We start from the raw sequence: 5,610 nt of genomic DNA, 5'->3' as shown, positions 1-5,610 counted from the left end.
CCCCCCTCTCATTCCTCTCAGGTGGAGGAGAAGTAATAAAGAGAAGATGTAGGAGGAAAAGAAATGGGGGAATGAAAGACCAAAAAAAGGGGGAATGGGGGAGAATAGGAAAAAAAACACTAAAAAAACAAAGCACAAGTAGAACACAGTGGTTCTCCAACTGATTGCATCTTTTCAGTTTTTGAAAGTGCAGAAATATGAGGCTTCAATCCAGTCAGTATGTTACTGCAGTAGGCTGTAATAGAGATGCCTATAAGAAGACAGCAGGAAACAAGCTAAAGCCACATGCTGCTGTGAATACAGTCAGCAGCAGCAACAGCAGCAAGAGTTTAACTACAAAAAAAGAATCAGAACTGCTAACTTAAAAGGCTTGGGTTTTTTTTCTGCTGTTTTAATCAGTGACTAGGTGTATGAACACATTAGAAGTCAGAAATCAAACAAAGTGATTAGTAACGCCTAACACGCGGAGAACATGCCAACTCCATGCACTCCATCCAGGTGATGGAGTCGAACTCTGGACCTTTTGGTGTGCTAACCACAGTTGCCTGTGCTAGAAAACAAATTTTCTAGCTTCTGAAAAGCTTGTGTCCCAGGAGCACTAACTAGGTTCTCAGCCAACTCCGAACCTGACCTCCCTCGTCATCTCTTTTGTTGACAATAAGCAGTTACACAAATATCTCAGCAAGTGAGTGTGTGTGTGTGTGTGTGTGTGTTATTTCCTGGTACACCATATATGGCTCGACCTTTTAACGACATCTTCAGTCACTCCGTTTATGGCGTGACCTTTCAACGAACCAACATGTACAAAAGCAGAAGTGAGCAGTCCTGCTAAACTTATAAAACCAGAAGCTTGTGGTTTCTAAATGTACAATGGAAACCTATAGCGACGAGACAGCTTCCTACATCTTAAGTATGGGGCCTAATATGGAAGAAACATTTTATCAAAACACATACAAGCAATGGTTATATCTTAGCACAAATGACAATCTTTAAAGAATCAACTCTAACACTCTGTACTAAGATAGCTTGAAGAGGCTCAAACTGTTCGAACACTATGGCTCAGAAGTTTACTTTCACTCATCGGGGCCATGAATGTTTGCCAATAGTTTGCTTTTAATTGTCTTTGAACTGTTGCTTTTCCAAGGTGGAATGATATAGTATACATATTCTTTTAAAAGAAGAAGAAGAAATTGAATCACAATTAATTTATTTTGGATTTTATACAGGCTCAAATATATGCATTCACTTAAATCTTTTAATAAGTAGTACTCATAAGCCAAAGCATATTTACCACTTTATTTATCTTAGAATCAGAAAATTCATTGAAGAGTTAAGGTTAGAAAGGACATGATTAATTGTTTTTGATTACATTTTTTTTTATGATGATTGGTAATTTATTTCAATATGTGAACAATATACAAGTACATTTAGAAAAGAAAATAAGAGAGAAAAAAATACTATACAAATTAAATGATTCAACCTTAGATAAATAAAAAGAAAACATATAAATTTTAAAATGAGCATGAAGATGAGAATGACGTGTCGACCAGTAGAAAAGAAAATACAGTTGATCAGGAAATTAAAAAAACAATGAATTTTATTATGTTTTATTTAACTTTGAAGTTGCTTGTAGTAGGTCAAGTACATATTCTTTCTAAACTTTCAGAATCATAAATACAAAAAGTGGTGAAACTTTAAAATCATTCAGAGGTTGCTGCAGCTGGCTGTGATTTTACCCTCTATCATTATCTGACTGCCTGTGACTATGTGCTGTTTCATGGATTTGGCTAAGCATTAACATCAAGTGATTTTTGATGATGCAGGAGTTTCTTTCCTTCCTCTATTTTAGCCATTGTCTCTGCTTTTTCCTTCATGGACATCAGAGACTGAACTCGTCTCTTCCAGCCTGGTTTGCCCTCAGATTTCTCTCCTTCAATAAGCATGTCGATGTACTCTGGAGTGGACAGAGGGTTGGGCTTCAGTGCTATCTCTTTAAGTCTGTTCAGACACTTGGAAGATTTCTCCATCAGTTTCACTACGTCAGCCTGCAAACTTTCATACTCAGCATTCAGTTTGTCAACCAGTGCTTGAACAGTCATCTTCTCTCCTGTGGCTTTCAGGTACTTTTCTTTCAGCTCTTTTATTGTTCTTTTTTCTTTAACATCTTTATAGCCCCATTTGTACTTCTGATTAAAGTGTACATTCCAAATACATTTCCCTGAGCACTCTGTACAATATCCATTTGATCCAATTGCTGCACAGCCCCTTTTATCTGCATCATTTGGTATGGCACAAGGGTAGTGGCAGGTGACATGACACTGCTGACAGTTGGTGATGTAGTTTCCAGAGCCAGAAATGTCCTCCTGAACAGGCTTTTTGACAGTAACTTCAAATTCAAAGTTCTCATTTCTGCCGATCTCTGCTTCATGATCTTTAACTTTTTTACTCGTCTCTTTTATCTCCTCAATCTTGGCTAACCCAAGTTTCACCTGCACCTGCAGATTCTCAACCGAATTCTCGAGCTGCTTTCTTTCTCTGAGGACTTCCCTTGTCAGTGTCAAGCTTTTAGTTTCTATTTTATTCAGAGCAGCAAAAAACCTCTTCATGCTTCTTGTGCCCATCTCCCAAAACATCTTATCAAAGCCACCTTCTTCTTCATCATCATCACTCATTCTGTCTCCTTCAGCTGATTTGTTATTTGCAAACAGCGCTGAGTTATTGAATTTGAAGTGAACCGGCAGGTTGTTTGTTTTAGGACATGGGACTCCTGCAGCATTGATCGCCTCGAGAACTGGAGGTCGCTGACCGTCTGCAAATGTCACCAGGATCCTGATGTTTTCTGCCACATCTTTGCCAAAGATTGAGAGCACTGAATCAAACACATATTTCTGTGTTGCTGTGAGTCGTGCTAAAGCAGCCTGAGCTACAAAACACACAGCATCAATGTCAGTGACACCGTGCTGAGCAGAGAAGAGATTACGTAGCTGCTCTGTGATCTCTCTGTCTCTTTCTATGCCTCTTGTATCTCCAAAGCCTGGAGTGTCAACAATGGTCAGAGAGAACGGGATTTGAAATCCATCCTGGTGGTTGATTTTGTACACAGTGACTTCAGAGGTCTGACTTTGAGCTTGTGATGTTGACTGACCCTCATCAACTAACTTAAAGCGATGTGGATCCTCCCATTTAACACCTAAAATGTAATTGATCATCCCGTTGATGAGAGTTGACTTCCCAGCACCAGTCGCTCCGAGAACCATTATGGTGCGATTAGGTTTACTGGACGCTTTCCCAAAAGTGAAACTCTTGCATCCATCGACATTGAATTTATCATTTTTTTTCAGTTTAATTATATTAACAGGGAGAGGCTCTGTATGTGTTTTTGATTGTTTGCCATCTTTTTTTATAGTATCTGAAAGCTTTTTGGGCTCTTCTTCTCGTTTGAAATATTTCAACATTATTGTTGTACGTCAGTTATTAAATTTACTACAAAGATCTAAATTTTTCTTCTTTCAGGAACAAATATAGTGGCTTCTGCGCAGTCAGGGTCTTGTGTTGTTAAGATGTTCTTTCAGCTCCTGATCTGCAGATGAAATATGTATTCAAAACTTAAAATATACAAAATTTAGCTCTAATTTTAACTAGAAAAGCATTATCTAGTTTGTACGTTAAACAGACATATAAAAAAGACATAATTAAATGGACATAAAAACAGAAAACCAGCTGAGTTTAGCTGCATAGTAGCACAAAAAGCAATATGAAAACAAGTAATTAACAACCAGTTCATGTTTCAGAAACAACCAATGAGCTGATGGCCCTGAAACAAGAAAACGTAAACCAAGCCGGTGGCCACTGATTGTTTTTCTTCACATTTACAAGTCTTATTTTTATACTTTAACCATTACAAACATCATGCAATATAGTAAAAATCCATTTTTATATTAAAAAATCTTTCACTTTTGAAAATTAGGCTCCTTACCTGTTCTCAGTCACGTGCTTTTAGACGTTGAGATATATTGGTTTGGATTCAAACTGGTCGTTTAAAAAAACTCCTCCTAAAATACAAAACGCAGAGTTAATAATAATAGTGTCTTAAATTTACAGCTGTAATTTTCACATCAGAGTTTATACGTAACAAAAACTACAATTTCATGACATGTAACATTTCATTATTTTATTTTATTTATTTATTTTTTTGAAGTCTTTAAGGATAGAAATTAATTAAAACCCACCTCTTACGCTGTTAGGCTCCTTGCCATTAGCCACAGAGTTGATATGATTTGTTGGCTTACATTCAGATGAGTCTTTTAAAAACTCCTAAAATCTAAAAAGAAAAAGGCCAACAAAAAACCACATGAAACATATATTATGTTTATGATGCAACAACTCTTCTAAACTGCTTTAATGTGGCTCAACTAACTTTGTAAGGATAATTAATACATTACAAAAAAATCCCTTTAAAATTAAGCTGTCAGTAGACACCTGGTAGGATGGGGTAAGAAGAATCAGATTTGGTCAGTCAAAATATCTTCTTTGAATTTATTTAACAGCTGTGTGTGTGTGACGCAGCCAGCAGTAAGTCAACATACTTTTCAATCGGAGAAGCAAATCAAAACTGCAAACAATCATAATAGTATTCTCTATCTTGCAAAACTAAAAGTTGCTATTCTTTTCCAACTTCATGCTTGGAGTTTAATTTATTTAACTCTAAAAGTGTGATGTGTTACACACAGAATGTATACACTCTAATATTTTCTTTTATCTGTGTTTGTGTAGATTTAACATTTAGTCCTGCAACATAGAAACACTAATAAATGTCAACATCTTTTTGATTTCAGTGAAATGAAAATGAATCAGTAATGAAAAAACAGATCAGTATTTAACTACTTACGGCAACTTCTCTGATCAGAAAGACAGCACAAGTTCTGCTCTACTGCACTCTGTGGTTCCTTTTATCTGTCACGTCCCCACTCCCCAATTTTATCTGCTCTGATGTTACTTTTTTTCCCTCCTTACTCGTGTCATCTTCAAAACAAAAGCAGAAGAAAAATTTATGGCACATGGGTGGAACTAGGCAGGGAATAAGCAGATAATACCAATAAATATCTATATGTAATGTAGCTATAGATGTAATATGTAAGCTCGAAAGTGAAACAATTTTCTACAGTCACATTTAGTGCTATCATTAACCCTGTAAGACCCAACCCATCAAAAAATAGCCAGAAAACTCTGAGGTGTTTATTAACCCTTATAAGAAAATCCACAACAATTATTTTGATATATCATGCTGTGTATGACATATTTTTATTATATACTTATTATACATTTTTGTATCGCATTGGATACTTTGGGCATTTTTGGCAAGTGTTTGTTAAAAACAATGTTATTTTTAGACCAAAAAAGTTCAGAGACTCATGTATCAAATATGATATAAGGGGCATTAAAGGATTAACCTCAAAGCAAAACAATGTGAAAAACATTATTGTAGTTTACGGCAGGGGTGGGGTGGCTGTAGCTCAGGTGGCAGAGCAGATCAGCCACTAATCAGAAGGTCGGTGGTTCGATCCCAGGCTGCCTCCTGGCTGCATGCCAAATATCCTTGGGCAAGATACT

General features: G+C 36.5%; 1 long non-coding RNA gene across 4 annotated transcripts in view; it reads right to left on the bottom strand.

Moving 5' to 3' along the window:
* Positions 1-1,579: 1,579 nt before the first annotated feature.
* The window catches only part of LOC102302033, a 39,805-nt gene continuing 35,774 nt past the window's right edge, over positions 1,580-5,610 (bottom strand). For 2 of the 4 annotated variants that reach the window (XR_006053223.1, XR_006053222.1), the window contains 2 exons: positions 3,977-4,052; positions 1,580-3,580 (listed from right to left, as the gene is read on the bottom strand). This is a non-coding gene — a long non-coding RNA (uncharacterized LOC102302033). Of the gene's footprint in view, positions 3,581-3,976; positions 4,053-4,229; positions 4,315-4,888; positions 5,014-5,610 lie in introns of those variants that run through there. The other 2 variants (XR_006053221.1, XR_006053224.1) reach the window with 2 other exon arrangements.

This window comes from Haplochromis burtoni, unplaced genomic scaffold (assembly GCF_018398535.1).
Source record: "Haplochromis burtoni strain Fernald_Lab_line unplaced genomic scaffold, NCSU_Asbu1 Contig_718, whole genome shotgun sequence".
Taxonomy (NCBI): Eukaryota; Metazoa; Chordata; class Actinopteri; order Cichliformes; family Cichlidae; genus Haplochromis; species Haplochromis burtoni.
This window is presented reverse-complemented; position numbering and strand designations above follow the sequence as displayed.